The 17,974-nt window shown below is 46.1% G+C and overlaps 8 non-coding genes across 8 annotated transcripts; all 8 read left to right on the top strand.

Annotated features, from left to right (window-relative positions):
• The first annotated feature begins 1,748 nt into the window (after window positions 1-1,748).
• LOC130306866 (U2 spliceosomal RNA) lies at window positions 1,749-1,939 on the top strand. Its single transcript, XR_008856150.1, has one exon. It is a non-coding gene; the product is annotated as a U2 spliceosomal RNA (small nuclear RNA).
• A 2,087-nt stretch (window positions 1,940-4,026) lies between these two features.
• On the top strand, window positions 4,027-4,217 carry LOC130306865 (U2 spliceosomal RNA). The gene has a single exon (XR_008856149.1). It is a non-coding gene; the product is annotated as a U2 spliceosomal RNA (small nuclear RNA).
• A 2,102-nt stretch (window positions 4,218-6,319) lies between these two features.
• Window positions 6,320-6,510, top strand: LOC130306864 (U2 spliceosomal RNA). The gene has a single exon (XR_008856148.1). It is a non-coding gene; the product is annotated as a U2 spliceosomal RNA (small nuclear RNA).
• Window positions 6,511-8,600: 2,090 nt separating this feature from the next.
• LOC130306902 (U2 spliceosomal RNA) lies at window positions 8,601-8,791 on the top strand. Its single transcript, XR_008856181.1, has one exon. It is a non-coding gene; the product is annotated as a U2 spliceosomal RNA (small nuclear RNA).
• A 2,089-nt stretch (window positions 8,792-10,880) lies between these two features.
• LOC130306898 (U2 spliceosomal RNA) lies at window positions 10,881-11,071 on the top strand. Its single transcript, XR_008856179.1, has one exon. It is a non-coding gene; the product is annotated as a U2 spliceosomal RNA (small nuclear RNA).
• Window positions 11,072-13,156: 2,085 nt separating this feature from the next.
• On the top strand, window positions 13,157-13,347 carry LOC130306886 (U2 spliceosomal RNA). The gene has a single exon (XR_008856169.1). It is a non-coding gene; the product is annotated as a U2 spliceosomal RNA (small nuclear RNA).
• Window positions 13,348-15,426: 2,079 nt separating this feature from the next.
• Window positions 15,427-15,618, top strand: LOC130306892 (U2 spliceosomal RNA). Its single transcript, XR_008856175.1, has one exon. It is a non-coding gene; the product is annotated as a U2 spliceosomal RNA (small nuclear RNA).
• A 2,092-nt stretch (window positions 15,619-17,710) lies between these two features.
• On the top strand, window positions 17,711-17,901 carry LOC130306874 (U2 spliceosomal RNA). The gene has a single exon (XR_008856158.1). It is a non-coding gene; the product is annotated as a U2 spliceosomal RNA (small nuclear RNA).
• The last annotated feature ends 73 nt before the right edge of the window (window positions 17,902-17,974 follow it).

Raw genomic sequence — 17,974 nt, 5'->3', positions numbered from 1 at the left:
CCTTCCCCAATATCGCGCCACACCCCTACCCCTTAATTCCCTGGTTGAACGTGATGGACATATGTCTTTTTTCGACCGTACTAACTATGTAACTATGTAACATAACATGGGGGGGGGGGGGGGGGGGGTCTCCTGGCTGTTCACACAGGTGTGTCATTGCTGTACATTGACCATGCATTGCTTCTGTGGTATTGCAAAGGCAAAGACAAATGCTTCCAGCCATCCATTGCACTAATGGATTGGTCATCAGCTGGCTGTCTATGTCCCGCATCAATATAGACCAAAGTACAGAGGGTTAGGCTATGCTATTGTGCACCTACCTGATGCATCAGAAGGTGCGAGGCCCTTGCTAAATTCTGTGCACAGACTTTGAGATCTATGCTTTAGACTGTATCTAAACCTGCTCCAACATGGACTGACATTCTGGCCTACTTTCAGCCGATGCGACTTGTCTGTCGCTGAACAGTCGCTTTTTATGTATTCAGCACCTATGTATAATGTTGTAAAAATGCTCTAGAAGCTAAAGTCGCAGAAATGTCACACATATTTGGCCTGCAACTTTCTGTGCGACAAATTCAGACAGGAAAAATCAGTATAAATCCTTAGAAAATTATCCCCCAGTGTCTCCATCTGCTGGCGGTATTGAATAAGCATTGCTGCACTGATGGGGTATGCATTAGATGAAAAAAAAGAAGAAAAAGAAGAATAATACGCCCAGAAAAGAGGCGAAAAGGAGAAAAACGTAAAAAAACGTGAAAAAAAAGTAAGAGGAAGGGAAGGGAAAAAAAGGTGGAAATGGGTTTAAAAGTGATTTCGGCGGAGAAATATATATATATATATATATATATATATATATATATATATATATATATATACGCGCACACACACACATATATATAAACGTATTCTCCGTTGAGATATTGCAGCCGCTGCTGTGTCCAGGCCCAGGAGCCTTAGCACTGTGCTGTGATGTCACTCAATACCACTGACATCACTAGGTGTAAACAACATCTCTCCTTTGCTGTGTATGTGACTATGGAGCTGTTTGGTGATGTCGTCTATTACGGCCTTCATAGAAGCAACAGGAGATTGTTGCATCCATCTTGAACCCTCAGAACTACAGTGCTATGATGTCACTCACTTCCACAGGCCTTGCAGAGTGTAAACAACAACAACCCAGCTTTGTTGTGTATGTAACCAAAGGGATTTGTGATGTCACCTAGAACCTTCACAGCAGCGACAGCTTTATGAGGAGCATCAGCACTGCTCTGCCTGAGCAGAACCATCACCGCCATAGGTTGTCAAATAACCCGGATTTAACCCACACAGGTAAGTCCAATGGGGTGCAGGCATGTCCTCTATGCTTACAGCTTCCCGTGGGTGTTGGTTTGATACCGTTTGGGGACAGCCAAGGAGGCATCTGCAGGCAACAAAGGTAGGTGTGTGCTTGTGTGTGTGTTTCCTATGCAGATCCTAAGCCCAGTGTCACATGCAAGTAGGAGGAGTAAGAAGGGTTCCTGGCAAATCCGGGTTATGGATTGCATTTAAAAAGGCCCCGTGGGAGTGCAATGGGCCCCTGTCTTGCTGCTTAGCAATAATGGTATGGGTTTAGGTTCTGCTGTGTGTACTGGTGGTTGACTGCCCCCCAGCCCAGAGTGTGCATGGAAAATTGTCTGGCAGCCTCCCTGACAGCAAGCAGTGATAGTGCCCATGAAGGGGACCTTGTTGGGCCCGCCCCTTTCACGGTTATCGCTTCTCGGCCTTTTGGCTAAGATCAAGTGTAGTATCTGTTCTTATCAGTTTAATATCTGATACGTCCCCTATCTGGGGACCATATATTAAATGGATTTTTGAGAACGGGGGCCGATTTCGAAGCTTGCTTCCGTCGCCCTATGCATTGACCCGATATGGCAGTATCTTCGGGTACAGTGCACCACCCCCTTACAGGGTTAAAAAGAAAGATTCCTACTTTCATTGCTACCTGCTTGCTGGCTAGCCAGCTAGCCAGCCCTGTGGGCCTTGCTGCTGCTGCAGCCAAAAAACAAAAGGTGGTGCTGCTGCTGCTTCTGCTGCTTCTGCTTGTGTCTGGCCCCTGTTGGAGCGTCCAGGCACAGGACTTCTGCTGCTGCTGACTAAATGGCCTCCTTAATTGGATCATTTGAGTAGCCAGCACACCTGTGCAGGTAGGGCATGACATGATAGGCAGCTGCCTTGATAGCGGGTGGGTGCTGAATGTTCCTAATTGACAAAATAAGATTAATGCTTATGAAGAAATATAAAATCTCATCCCTTCCCCAATATCGCGCCACACCCCTACCCCTTAATTCCCTGGTTGAACGTGATGGACATATGTCTTTTTTCGACCGTACTAACTATGTAACTATGTAACATAACATGGGGGGGGGGGGGGGGGGGGGTCTCCTGGCTGTTCACACAGGTGTGTCATTGCTGTACATTGACCATGCATTGCTTCTGTGGTATTGCAAAGGCAAAGACAAATGCTTCCAGCCATCCATTGCACTAATGGATTGGTCATCAGCTGGCTGTCTATGTCCCGCATCAATATAGACCAAAGTACAGAGGGTTAGGCTATGCTATTGTGCACCTACCTGATGCATCAGAAGGTGCGAGGCCCTTGCTAAATTCTGTGCACAGACTTTGAGATCTATGCTTTAGACTGTATCTAAACCTGCTCCAACATGGACTGACATTCTGGCCTACTTTCAGCCGATGCGACTTGTCTGTCGCTGAACAGTCGCTTTTTATGTATTCAGCACCTATGTATAATGTTGTAAAAATGCTCTAGAAGCTAAAGTCGCAGAAATGTCACACATATTTGGCCTGCAACTTTCTGTGCGACAAATTCAGACAGGAAAAATCAGTATAAATCCTTAGAAAATTATCCCCCAGTGTCTCCATCTGCTGGCGGTATTGAATAAGCATTGCTGCACTGATGGGGTATGCATTAGACGAAAAAAAAGAAGAAAAAGAAGAATAATACGCCCAGAAAAGAGGCGAAAAGGAGAAAAACGTAAAAAAACGTGAAAAAAAAGTAAGAGGAAGAGAAGGGAAAAAAAGGTGGAAATGGGTTTAAAAGTGATTTCGGCGGAGAATATATATATATATATATATATATATATATATATATATATATGCGCACACACACACATAGATATAAACGTATTCTCCGTTGAGATATTGCAGCCGCTGCTGTGTCCAGGCCCAGGAGCCTTAGCACTGTGCTGTGATGTCACTCAATACCACTGACATCACTAGGTGTAAACAACATCTCTCCTTTGCTGTGTATGTGACTATGGAGCTGTTTGGTGATGTCGTCTATTACGGCCTTCATAGAAGCAACAGGAGATTGTTGCATCCATCTTGAACCCTCAGAACTACAGTGCTATGATGTCACTCACTTCCACAGGCCTTGCATAGTGTAAACAACAACAACCCAGCTTTGTTGTGTATGTAACCAAAGGGATTTGTGATGTCACCTAGAACCTTCACAGCAGCGACAGCTTTATGAGGAGCATCAGCACTGCTCTGCCTGAGCAGAACCATCACCGCCATAGGTTGTCAAATAACCCGGATTTAACCCACACAGGTAAGTCCAATGGGGTGCAGGCATGTCCTCTATGCTTACAGCTTCCCGTGGGTGTTGGTTTGATACCGTTTGGGGACAGCCAAGGAGGCATCTGCAGGCAACAAAGGTAGGTGTGTGCTTGTGTGTGTGTTTCCTATGCAGATCCTAAGCCCAGTGTCACATGCAAGTAGGAGGAGTAAGAAGGGTTCCTGGCAAATCCGGGTTATGGATTGCATTTAAAAAGGCCCCGTGGGAGTGCAATGGGCCCCTGTCTTGCTGCTTAGCAATAATGGTATGGGTTTAGGTTCTGCTGTGTGTACTGGTGGTTGACTGCCCCCCAGCCCAGAGTGTGCATGGAAAATTGTCTGGCAGCCTCCCTGACAGCAAGCAGTGATAGTGCCCATGAAGGGGACCTTGTTGGGCCCGCCCCTTTCACGGTTATCGCTTCTCGGCCTTTTGGCTAAGATCAAGTGTAGTATCTGTTCTTATCAGTTTAATATCTGATACGTCCCCTATCTGGGGACCATATATTAAATGGATTTTTGAGAACGGGGGCCGATTTCGAAGCTTGCTTCCGTCGCCCTATGCATTGACCCGATATGGCAGTATCTTCGGGTACAGTGCACCACCCCCTTACAGGGTTAAAAAGAAAGATTCCTACTTTCATTGCTACCTGCTTGCTGGCTAGCCAGCTAGCCAGCCCTGTGGGCCTTGCTGCTGCTGCAGCCAAAAAACAAAAGGTGGTGCTGCTGCTGCTTCTGCTGCTTCTGCTTGTGTCTGGCCCCTGTTGGAGCGTCCAGGCACAGGACTTCTGCTGCTGCTGACTAAATGGCCTCCTTAATTGGATCATTTGAGTAGCCAGCACACCTGTGCAGGTAGGGCATGACATGATAGGCAGCTGCCTTGATAGCGGGTGGGTGCTGAATGTTCCTAATTGACAAAATAAGATTAATGCTTATGAAGAAATATAAAATCTCATCCCTTCCCCAATATCGCGCCACACCCCTACCCCTTAATTCCCTGGTTGAACGTGATGGACATATGTCTTTTTTCGACCGTACTAACTATGTAACTATGTAACATAACATGGGGGGGGGGGGGGGTCTCCTGGCTGTTCACACAGGTGTGTCATTGCTGTACATTGACCATGCATTGCTTCTGTGGTATTGCAAAGGCAAAGACAAATGCTTCCAGCCATCCATTGCACTAATGGATTGGTCATCAGCTGGCTGTCTATGTCCCGCATCAATATAGACCAAAGTACAGAGGGTTAGGCTATGCTATTGTGCACCTACCTGATGCATCAGAAGGTGCGAGGCCCTTGCTAAATTCTGTGCACAGACTTTGAGATCTATGCTTTAGACTGTATCTAAACCTGCTCCAACATGGACTGACATTCTGGCCTACTTTCAGCCGATGCGACTTGTCTGTCGCTGAACAGTCGCTTTTTATGTATTCAGCACCTATGTATAATGTTGTAAAAATGCTCTAGAAGCTAAAGTCGCAGAAATGTCACACATATTTGGCCTGCAACTTTCTGTGCGACAAATTCAGACAGGAAAAATCAGTATAAATCCTTAGAAAATTATCCCCCAGTGTCTCCATCTGCTGGCGGTATTGAATAAGCATTGCTGCACTGATGGGGTATGCATTAGACGAAAAAAAAGAAGAAAAAGAAGAATAATACGCCCAGAAAAGAGGCGAAAAGGAGAAAAACGTAAAAAAACGTGAAAAAAAAGTAAGAGGAAGAGAAGGGAAAAAAAGGTGGAAATGGGTTTAAAAGTGATTTCGGCGGAGAAATATATATATATATATATATATATATATATATATATATATATATATATATATATATATATATGCGCACACACACACATAGATATAAACGTATTCTCCGTTGAGATATTGCAGCCGCTGCTGTGTCCAGGCCCAGGAGCCTTAGCACTGTGCTGTGATGTCACTCAATACCACTGACATCACTAGGTGTAAACAACATCTCTCCTTTGCTGTGTATGTGACTATGGAGCTGTTTGGTGATGTCGTCTATTACGGCCTTCATAGAAGCAACAGGAGATTGTTGCATCCATCTTGAACCCTCAGAACTACAGTGCTATGATGTCACTCACTTCCACAGGCCTTGCAGAGTGTAAACAACAACAACCCAGCTTTGTTGTGTATGTAACCAAAGGGATTTGTGATGTCACCTAGAACCTTCACAGCAGCGACAGCTTTATGAGGAGCATCAGCACTGCTCTGCCTGAGCAGAACCATCACCGCCATAGGTTGTCAAATAACCCGGATTTAACCCACACAGGTAAGTCCAATGGGGTGCAGGCATGTCCTCTATGCTTACAGCTTCCCGTGGGTGTTGGTTTGATACCGTTTGGGGACAGCCAAGGAGGCATCTGCAGGCAACAAAGGTAGGTGTGTGCTTGTGTGTGTGTTTCCTATGCAGATCCTAAGCCCAGTGTCACATGCAAGTAGGAGGAGTAAGAAGGGTTCCTGGCAAATCCGGGTTATGGATTGCATTTAAAAAGGCCCCGTGGGAGTGCAATGGGCCCCTGTCTTGCTGCTTAGCAATAATGGTATGGGTTTAGGTTCTGCTGTGTGTACTGGTGGTTGACTGCCCCCCAGCCCAGAGTGTGCATGGAAAATTGTCTGGCAGCCTCCCTGACAGCAAGCAGTGATAGTGCCCATGAAGGGGACCTTGTTGGGCCCGCCCCTTTCACGGTTATCGCTTCTCGGCCTTTTGGCTAAGATCAAGTGTAGTATCTGTTCTTATCAGTTTAATATCTGATACGTCCCCTATCTGGGGACCATATATTAAATGGATTTTTGAGAACGGGGGCCGATTTCGAAGCTTGCTTCCGTCGCCCTATGCATTGACCCGATATGGCAGTATCTTCGGGTACAGTGCACCACCCCCTTACAGGGTTAAAAAGAAAGATTCCTACTTTCATTGCTACCTGCTTGCTGGCTAGCCAGCTAGCCAGCCCTGTGGGCCTTGCTGCTGCTGCAGCCAAAAAACAAAAGGTGGTGCTGCTGCTTCTGCTGCTTCTGCTTGTGTCTGGCCCCTGTTGGAGCGTCCAGGCACAGGACTTCTGCTGCTGCTGACTAAATGGCCTCCTTAATTGGATCATTTGAGTAGCCAGCACACCTGTGCAGGTAGGGCATGACATGATAGGCAGCTGCCTTGATAGCGGGTGGGTGCTGAATGTTCCTAATTGACAAAATAAGATTAATGCTTATGAAGAAATATAAAATCTCATCCCTTCCCCAATATCGCGCCACACCCCTACCCCTTAATTCCCTGGTTGAACGTGATGGACATATGTCTTTTTTCGACCGTACTAACTATGTAACTATGTAACATAACATGGGGGGGGGGGGGGGGGGGGGGGGTCTCCTGGCTGTTCACACAGGTGTGTCATTGCTGTACATTGACCATGCATTGCTTCTGTGGTATTGCAAAGGCAAAGACAAATGCTTCCAGCCATCCATTGCACTAATGGATTGGTCATCAGCTGGCTGTCTATGTCCCGCATCAATATAGACCAAAGTACAGAGGGTTAGGCTATGCTATTGTGCACCTACCTGATGCATCAGAAGGTGCGAGGCCCTTGCTAAATTCTGTGCACAGACTTTGAGATCTATGCTTTAGACTGTATCTAAACCTGCTCCAACATGGACTGACATTCTGGCCTACTTTCAGCCGATGCGACTTGTCTGTCGCTGAACAGTCGCTTTTTATGTATTCAGCACCTATGTATAATGTTGTAAAAATGCTCTAGAAGCTAAAGTCGCAGAAATGTCACACATATTTGGCCTGCAACTTTCTGTGCGACAAATTCAGACAGGAAAAATCAGTATAAATCCTTAGAAAATTATCCCCCAGTGTCTCCATCTGCTGGCGGTATTGAATAAGCATTGCTGCACTGATGGGGTATGCATTAGACGAAAAAAAAGAAGAAAAAGAAGAATAATACGCCCAGAAAAGAGGCGAAAAGGAGAAAAACGTAAAAAAACGTGAAAAAAAAGTAAGAGGAAGAGAAGGGAAAAAAAGGTGGAAATGGGTTTAAAAGTGATTTCGGCGGAGAAATATATATATATATATATATATATATATATATATATATATATATGCGCACACACACACATAGATATAAACGTATTCTCCGTTGAGATATTGCAGCCGCTGCTGTGTCCAGGCCCAGGAGCCTTAGCACTGTGCTGTGATGTCACTCAATACCACTGACATCACTAGGTGTAAACAACATCTCTCCTTTGCTGTGTATGTGACTATGGAGCTGTTTGGTGATGTCGTCTATTACGGCCTTCATAGAAGCAACAGGAGATTGTTGCATCCATCTTGAACCCTCAGAACTACAGTGCTATGATGTCACTCACTTCCACAGGCCTTGCAGAGTGTAAACAACAACAACCCAGCTTTGTTGTGTATGTAACCAAAGGGATTTGTGATGTCACCTAGAACCTTCACAGCAGCGACAGCTTTATGAGGAGCATCAGCACTGCTCTGCCTGAGCAGAACCATCACCGCCATAGGTTGTCAAATAACCCGGATTTAACCCACACAGGTAAGTCCAATGGGGTGCAGGCATGTCCTCTATGCTTACAGCTTCCCGTGGGTGTTGGTTTGATACCGTTTGGGGACAGCCAAGGAGGCATCTGCAGGCAACAAAGGTAGGTGTGTGCTTGTGTGTGTGTTTCCTATGCAGATCCTAAGCCCAGTGTCACATGCAAGTAGGAGGAGTAAGAAGGGTTCCTGGCAAATCCGGGTTATGGATTGCATTTAAAAAGGCCCCGTGGGAGTGCAATGGGCCCCTGTCTTGCTGCTTAGCAATAATGGTATGGGTTTAGGTTCTGCTGTGTGTACTGGTGGTTGACTGCCCCCCAGCCCAGAGTGTGCATGGAAAATTGTCTGGCAGCCTCCCTGACAGCAAGCAGTGATAGTGCCCATGAAGGGGACCTTGTTGGGCCCGCCCCTTTCACGGTTATCGCTTCTCGGCCTTTTGGCTAAGATCAAGTGTAGTATCTGTTCTTATCAGTTTAATATCTGATACGTCCCCTATCTGGGGACCATATATTAAATGGATTTTTGAGAACGGGGGCCGATTTCGAAGCTTGCTTCCGTCGCCCTATGCATTGACCCGATATGGCAGTATCTTCGGGTACAGTGCACCACCCCCTTACAGGGTTAAAAAGAAAGATTCCTACTTTCATTGCTACCTGCTTGCTGGCTAGCCAGCTAGCCAGCCCTGTGGGCCTTGCTGCTGCTGCAGCCAAAAAACAAAAGGTGGTGCTGCTGCTGCTTCTGCTGCTTCTGCTTGTGTCTGGCCCCTGTTGGAGCGTCCAGGCACAGGACTTCTGCTGCTGCTGACTAAATGGCCTCCTTAATTGGATCATTTGAGTAGCCAGCACACCTGTGCAGGTAGGGCATGACATGATAGGCAGCTGCCTTGATAGCGGGTGGGTGCTGAATGTTCCTAATTGACAAAATAAGATTAATGCTTATGAAGAAATATAAAATCTCATCCCTTCCCCAATATCGCGCCACACCCCTACCCCTTAATTCCCTGGTTGAACGTGATGGACATATGTCTTTTTTCGACCGTACTAACTATGTAACTATGTAACATAACATGGGGGGGGGGGGGGGGTCTCCTGGCTGTTCACACAGGTGTGTCATTGCTGTACATTGACCATGCATTGCTTCTGTGGTATTGCAAAGGCAAAGACAAATGCTTCCAGCCATCCATTGCACTAATGGATTGGTCATCAGCTGGCTGTCTATGTCCCGCATCAATATAGACCAAAGTACAGAGGGTTAGGCTATGCTATTGTGCACCTACCTGATGCATCAGAAGGTGCGAGGCCCTTGCTAAATTCTGTGCACAGACTTTGAGATCTATGCTTTAGACTGTATCTAAACCTGCTCCAACATGGACTGACATTCTGGCCTACTTTCAGCCGATGCGACTTGTCTGTCGCTGAACAGTCGCTTTTTATGTATTCAGCACCTATGTATAATGTTGTAAAAATGCTCTAGAAGCTAAAGTCGCAGAAATGTCACACATATTTGGCCTGCAACTTTCTGTGCGACAAATTCAGACAGGAAAAATCAGTATAAATCCTTAGAAAATTATCCCCCAGTGTCTCCATCTGCTGGCGGTATTGAATAAGCATTGCTGCACTGATGGGGTATGCATTAGACGAAAAAAAAGAAGAAAAAGAAGAATAATACGCCCAGAAAAGAGGCGAAAAGGAGAAAAACGTAAAAAAACGTGAAAAAAAAGTAAGAGGAAGAGAAGGGAAAAAAAGGTGGAAATGGGTTTAAAAGTGATTTCGGCGGAGAAATATATATATATATATATATATATATATATATATATATATATATATATGCGCACACACACACATAGATATAAACGTATTCTCCGTTGAGATATTGCAGCCGCTGCTGTGTCCAGGCCCAGGAGCCTTAGCACTGTGCTGTGATGTCACTCAATACCACTGACATCACTAGGTGTAAACAACATCTCTCCTTTGCTGTGTATGTGACTATGGAGCTGTTTGGTGATGTCGTCTATTACGGCCTTCATAGAAGCAACAGGAGATTGTTGCATCCATCTTGAACCCTCAGAACTACAGTGCTATGATGTCACTCACTTCCACAGGCCTTGCAGAGTGTAAACAACAACAACCCAGCTTTGTTGTGTATGTAACCAAAGGGATTTGTGATGTCACCTAGAACCTTCACAGCAGCGACAGCTTTATGAGGAGCATCAGCACTGCTCTGCCTGAGCAGAACCATCACCGCCATAGGTTGTCAAATAACCCGGATTTAACCCACACAGGTAAGTCCAATGGGGTGCAGGCATGTCCTCTATGCTTACAGCTTCCCGTGGGTGTTGGTTTGATACCGTTTGGGGACAGCCAAGGAGGCATCTGCAGGCAACAAAGGTAGGTGTGTGCTTGTGTGTGTGTTTCCTATGCAGATCCTAAGCCCAGTGTCACATGCAAGTAGGAGGAGTAAGAAGGGTTCCTGGCAAATCCGGGTTATGGATTGCATTTAAAAAGGCCCCGTGGGAGTGCAATGGGCCCCTGTCTTGCTGCTTAGCAATAATGGTATGGGTTTAGGTTCTGCTGTGTGTACTGGTGGTTGACTGCCCCCCAGCCCAGAGTGTGCATGGAAAATTGTCTGGCAGCCTCCCTGACAGCAAGCAGTGATAGTGCCCATGAAGGGGACCTTGTTGGGCCCGCCCCTTTCACGGTTATCGCTTCTCGGCCTTTTGGCTAAGATCAAGTGTAGTATCTGTTCTTATCAGTTTAATATCTGATACGTCCCCTATCTGGGGACCATATATTAAATGGATTTTTGAGAACGGGGGCCGATTTCGAAGCTTGCTTCCGTCGCCCTATGCATTGACCCGATATGGCAGTATCTTCGGGTACAGTGCACCACCCCCTTACAGGGTTAAAAAGAAAGATTCCTACTTTCATTGCTACCTGCTTGCTGGCTAGCCAGCTAGCCAGCCCTGTGGGCCTTGCTGCTGCTGCAGCCAAAAAACAAAAGGTGGTGCTGCTGCTGCTTCTGCTGCTTCTGCTTGTGTCTGGCCCCTGTTGGAGCGTCCAGGCACAGGACTTCTGCTGCTGCTGACTAAATGGCCTCCTTAATTGGATCATTTGAGTAGCCAGCACACCTGTGCAGGTAGGGCATGACATGATAGGCAGCTGCCTTGATAGCGGGTGGGTGCTGAATGTTCCTAATTGACAAAATAAGATTAATGCTTATGAAGAAATATAAAATCTCATCCCTTCCCCAATATCGCGCCACACCCCTACCCCTTAATTCCCTGGTTGAACGTGATGGACATATGTCTTTTTTCGACCGTACTAACTATGTAACTATGTAACATAACATGGGGGGGGGGGGGGTCTCCTGGCTGTTCACACAGGTGTGTCATTGCTGTACATTGACCATGCATTGCTTCTGTGGTATTGCAAAGGCAAAGACAAATGCTTCCAGCCATCCATTGCACTAATGGATTGGTCATCAGCTGGCTGTCTATGTCCCGCATCAATATAGACCAAAGTACAGAGGGTTAGGCTATGCTATTGTGCACCTACCTGATGCATCAGAAGGTGCGAGGCCCTTGCTAAATTCTGTGCACAGACTTTGAGATCTATGCTTTAGACTGTATCTAAACCTGCTCCAACATGGACTGACATTCTGGCCTACTTTCAGCCGATGCGACTTGTCTGTCGCTGAACAGTCGCTTTTTATGTATTCAGCACCTATGTATAATGTTGTAAAAATGCTCTAGAAGCTAAAGTCGCAGAAATGTCACACATATTTGGCCTGCAACTTTCTGTGCGACAAATTCAGACAGGAAAAATCAGTATAAATCCTTAGAAAATTATCCCCCAGTGTCTCCATCTGCTGGCGGTATTGAATAAGCATTGCTGCACTGATGGGGTATGCATTAGACGAAAAAAAAGAAGAAAAAGAAGAATAATACGCCCAGAAAAGAGGCGAAAAGGAGAAAAACGTAAAAAAACGTGAAAAAAAAGTAAGAGGAAGAGAAGGGAAAAAAAGGTGGAAATGGGTTTAAAAGTGATTTCGGCGGAGAAATATATATATATATATATATATATATATATATATATATATATATATGCGCACACACACACATAGATATAAACGTATTCTCCGTTGAGATATTGCAGCCGCTGCTGTGTCCAGGCCCAGGAGCCTTAGCACTGTGCTGTGATGTCACTCAATACCACTGACATCACTAGGTGTAAACAACATCTCTCCTTTGCTGTGTATGTGACTATGGAGCTGTTTGGTGATGTCGTCTATTACGGCCTTCATAGAAGCAACAGGAGATTGTTGCATCCATCTTGAACCCTCAGAACTACAGTGCTATGATGTCACTCACTTCCACAGGCCTTGCAGAGTGTAAACAACAACAACCCAGCTTTGTTGTGTATGTAACCAAAGGGATTTGTGATGTCACCTAGAACCTTCACAGCAGCGACAGCTTTATGAGGAGCATCAGCACTGCTCTGCCTGAGCAGAACCATCACCGCCATAGGTTGTCAAATAACCCGGATTTAACCCACACAGGTAAGTCCAATGGGGTGCAGGCATGTCCTCTATGCTTACAGCTTCCCGTGGGTGTTGGTTTGATACCGTTTGGGGACAGCCAAGGAGGCATCTGCAGGCAACAAAGGTAGGTGTGTGCTTGTGTGTGTGTTTCCTATGCAGATCCTAAGCCCAGTGTCACATGCAAGTAGGAGGAGTAAGAAGGGTTCCTGGCAAATCCGGGTTATGGATTGCATTTAAAAAGGCCCCGTGGGAGTGCAATGGGCCCCTGTCTTGCTGCTTAGCAATAATGGTATGGGTTTAGGTTCTGCTGTGTGTACTGGTGGTTGACTGCCCCCCAGCCCAGAGTGTGCATGGAAAATTGTCTGGCAGCCTCCCTGACAGCAAGCAGTGATAGTGCCCATGAAGGGGACCTTGTTGGGCCCGCCCCTTTCACGGTTATCGCTTCTCGGCCTTTTGGCTAAGATCAAGTGTAGTATCTGTTCTTATCAGTTTAATATCTGATACGTCCCCTATCTGGGGACCATATATTAAATGGATTTTTGAGAACGGGGGCCGATTTCGAAGCTTGCTTCCGTCGCCCTATGCATTGACCCGATATGGCAGTATCTTCGGGTACAGTGCACCACCCCCTTACAGGGTTAAAAAGAAAGATTCCTACTTTCATTGCTACCTGCTTGCTGGCTAGCCAGCTAGCCAGCCCTGTGGGCCTTGCTGCTGCTGCAGCCAAAAAACAAAAGGTGGTGCTGCTGCTGCTTCTGCTGCTTCTGCTTGTGTCTGGCCCCTGTTGGAGCGTCCAGGCACAGGACTTCTGCTGCTGCTGACTAAATGGCCTCCTTAATTGGATCATTTGAGTAGCCAGCACACCTGTGCAGGTAGGGCATGACATGATAGGCAGCTGCCTTGATAGCGGGTGGGTGCTGAATGTTCCTAATTGACAAAATAAGATTAATGCTTATGAAGAAATATAAAATCTCATCCCTTCCCCAATATCGCGCCACACCCCTACCCCTTAATTCCCTGGTTGAACGTGATGGACATATGTCTTTTTTCGACCGTACTAACTATGTAACTATGTAACATAACATGGGGGGGGGGTCTCCTGGCTGTTCACACAGGTGTGTCATTGCTGTACATTGACCATGCATTGCTTCTGTGGTATTGCAAAGGCAAAGACAAATGCTTCCAGCCATCCATTGCACTAATGGATTGGTCATCAGCTGGCTGTCTATGTCCCGCATCAATATAGACCAAAGTACAGAGGGTTAGGCTATGCTATTGTGCACCTACCTGATGCATCAGAAGGTGCGAGGCCCTTGCTAAATTCTGTGCACAGACTTTGAGATCTATGCTTTAGACTGTATCTAAACCTGCTCCAACATGGACTGACATTCTGGCCTACTTTCAGCCGATGCGACTTGTCTGTCGCTGAACAGTCGCTTTTTATGTATTCAGCACCTATGTATAATGTTGTAAAAATGCTCTAGAAGCTAAAGTCGCAGAAATGTCACACATATTTGGCCTGCAACTTTCTGTGCGACAAATTCAGACAGGAAAAATCAGTATAAATCCTTAGAAAATTATCCCCCAGTGTCTCCATCTGCTGGCGGTATTGAATAAGCATTGCTGCACTGATGGGGTATGCATTAGACGAAAAAAAAGAAGAAAAAGAAGAATAATACGCCCAGAAAAGAGGCGAAAAGGAGAAAAACGTAAAAAAACGTGAAAAAAAAGTAAGAGGAAGAGAAGGGAAAAAAAGGTGGAAATGGGTTTAAAAGTGATTTCGGCGGAGAAATATATATATATATATATATATATATATATATATATATATATATGCGCACACACACACATAGATATAAACGTATTCTCCGTTGAGATATTGCAGCCGCTGCTGTGTCCAGGCCCAGGAGCCTTAGCACTGTGCTGTGATGTCACTCAATACCACTGACATCACTAGGTGTAAACAACATCTCTCCTTTGCTGTGTATGTGACTATGGAGCTGTTTGGTGATGTCGTCTATTACGGCCTTCATAGAAGCAACAGGAGATTGTTGCATCCATCTTGAACCCTCAGAACTACAGTGCTATGATGTCACTCACTTCCACAGGCCTTGCAGAGTGTAAACAACAACAACCCAGCTTTGTTGTGTATGTAACCAAAGGGATTTGTGATGTCACCTAGAACCTTCACAGCAGCGACAGCTTTATGAGGAGCATCAGCACTGCTCTGCCTGAGCAGAACCATCACCGCCATAGGTTGTCAAATAACCCGGATTTAACCCACACAGGTAAGTCCAATGGGGTGCAGGCATGTCCTCTATGCTTACAGCTTCCCGTGGGTGTTGGTTTGATACCGTTTGGGGACAGCCAAGGAGGCATCTGCAGGCAACAAAGGTAGGTGTGTGCTTGTGTGTGTGTTTCCTATGCAGATCCTAAGCCCAGTGTCACATGCAAGTAGGAGGAGTAAGAAGGGTTCCTGGCAAATCCGGGTTATGGATTGCATTTAAAAAGGCCCCGTGGGAGTGCAATGGGCCCCTGTCTTGCTGCTTAGCAATAATGGTATGGGTTTAGGTTCTGCTGTGTGTACTGGTGGTTGACTGCCCCCCAGCCCAGAGTGTGCATGGAAAATTGTCTGGCAGCCTCCCTGACAGCAAGCAGTGATAGTGCCCATGAAGGGGACCTTGTTGGGCCCGCCCCTTTCACGGTTATCGCTTCTCGGCCTTTTGGCTAAGATCAAGTGTAGTATCTGTTCTTATCAGTTTAATATCTGATACGTCCCCTATCTGGGGACCATATATTAAATGGATTTTTGAGAACGGGGGCCGATTTCGAAAGCTTGCTTCCGTCGCCCTATGCATTGACCCGATATGGCAGTATCTTCGGGTACAGTGCACCACCCCCTTACAGGGTTAAAAAGAAAGATTCCTACTTTCATTGCTACCTGCTTGCTGGCTAGCCAGCTAGCCAGCCCTGTGGGCCTTGCTGCTGCTGCAGCCAAAAAACAAAAGGTGGTGCTGCTGCTGCTTCTGCTGCTTCTGCTTGTGTCTGGCCCCTGTTGGAGCGTCCAGGCACAGGACTTCTGCTGCTGCTGACTAAATGGCCTCCTTAATTGGATCATTTGAGTAGCCAGCACACCTGTGCAGGTAGGGCATGACATGATAGGCAGCTGCCTTGATAGCGGGTGGGTGCTGAATGTTCCTAATTGACAAAATAAGATTAATGCTTATGAAGAAATATAAAATCTCATCCCTTCCCCAATATCGCGCCACACCCCTACCCCTTAATTCCCTGGTTGAACGTGATGGACATATGTCTTTTTTCGACCGTACTAACTATGTAACTATGTAACATAACATGGGGGGGGGGGGGGGGGGGTCTCCTGGCTGTTCACACAGGTGTGTCATTGCTGTACATTGACCATGCATTGCTTCTGTGGTATTGCAAAGGCAAAGACAAATGCTTCCAGCCATCCATTGCACTAATGGATTGGTCATCAGCTGGCTGTCTATGTCCCGCATCAATATAGACCAAAGTACAGAGGGTTAGGCTATGCTATTGTGCACCTACCTGATGCATCAGAAGGTGCGAGGCCCTTGCTAAATTCTGTGCACAGACTTTGAGATCTATGCTTTAGACTGTATCTAAACCTGCTCCAACATGGACTGACATTCTGGCCTACTTTCAGCCGATGCGACTTGTCTGTCGCTGAACAGTCGCTTTTTATGTATTCAGCACCTATGTATAATGTTGTAAAAATGCTCTAGAAGCTAAAGTCGCAGAAATGTCACACATATTTGGCCTGCAACTTTCTGTGCGACAAATTCAGACAGGAAAAATCAGTATAAATCCTTAGAAAATTATCCCCCAGTGTCTCCATCTGCTGGCGGTATTGAATAAGCATTGCTGCACTGATGGGGTATGCATTAGACGAAAAAAAAGAAGAAAAAGAAGAATAATACGCCCAGAAAAGAGGCGAAAAGGAGAAAAACGTAAAAAAACGTGAAAAAAAAGTAAGAGGAAGAGAAGGGAAAAAAAGGTGGAAATGGGTTTAAAAGTGATTTCGGCGGAGAAATATATATATATATATATATATATATATATATATATATATATATATATGCGCACACACACACATAGATATAAACGTATTCTCCGTTGAGATATTGCAGCCGCTGCTGTGTCCAGGCCCAGGAGCCTTAGCACTGTGCTGTGATGTCACTCAATACCACTGACATCACTAGGTGTAAACAACATCTCTCCTTTGCTGTGTATGTGACTATGGAGCTGTTTGGTGATGTCGTCTATTACGGCCTTCATAGAAGCAACAGGAGATTGTTGCATCCATCTTGAACCCTCAGAACTACAGTGCTATGATGTCACTCACTTCCACAGGCCTTGCAGAGTGTAAACAACAACAACCCAGCTTTGTTGTGTATGTAACCAAAGGGATTTGTGATGTCACCTAGAACCTTCACAGCAGCGACAGCTTTATGAGGAGCATCAGCACTGCTCTGCCTGAGCAGAACCATCACCGCCATAGGTTGTCAAATAACCCGGATTTAACCCACACAGGTAAGTCCAATGGGGTGCAGGCATGTCCTCTATGCTTACAGCTTCCCGTGGGTGTTGGTTTGATACCGTTTGGGGACAGCCAAGGAGGCATCTGCAGGCAACAAAGGTAGGTGTGTGCTTGTGTGTGTGTTTCCTATGCAGATCCTAAGCCCAGTGTCACATGCAAGTAGGAGGAGTAAGAAGGGTTCCTGGCAAATCCGGGTTATGGATTGCATTTAAAAAGGCCCCGTGGGAGTGCAATGGGCCCCTGTCTTGCTGCTTAGCAATAATGGTATGGGTTTAGGTTCTGCTGTGTGTACTGGTGGTTGACTGCCCCCCAGCCCAGAGTGTGCATGGAAAATTGTCTGGCAGCCTCCCTGACAGCAAGCAGTGATAGTGCCCATGAAGGGGACCTTGTTGGGCCCGCCCCTTTCACGGTTATCGCTTCTCGGCCTTTTGGCTAAGATCAAGTGTAGTATCTGTTCTTATCAGTTTAATATCTGATACGTCCCCTATCTGGGGACCATATATTAAATGGATTTTTGAGAACGGGGGCCGATTTCGAAGCTTGCTTCCGTCGCCCTATGCATTGACCCGATATGGCAGTATCTTCGGGTACAGTGCACCACCCCCTTACAGGGTTAAAAAGAAAGATTCCTACTTTCATTGCTACCTGCTTGCTGGCTAGCCAGCTAGCCAGCCCT

The sequence above is a fragment of the Hyla sarda genome, unplaced genomic scaffold, assembly GCF_029499605.1.
Source record: "Hyla sarda isolate aHylSar1 unplaced genomic scaffold, aHylSar1.hap1 scaffold_1410, whole genome shotgun sequence".
Classification (NCBI taxonomy): Eukaryota; Metazoa; Chordata; class Amphibia; order Anura; family Hylidae; genus Hyla; species Hyla sarda.
This window is presented reverse-complemented; position numbering and strand designations above follow the sequence as displayed.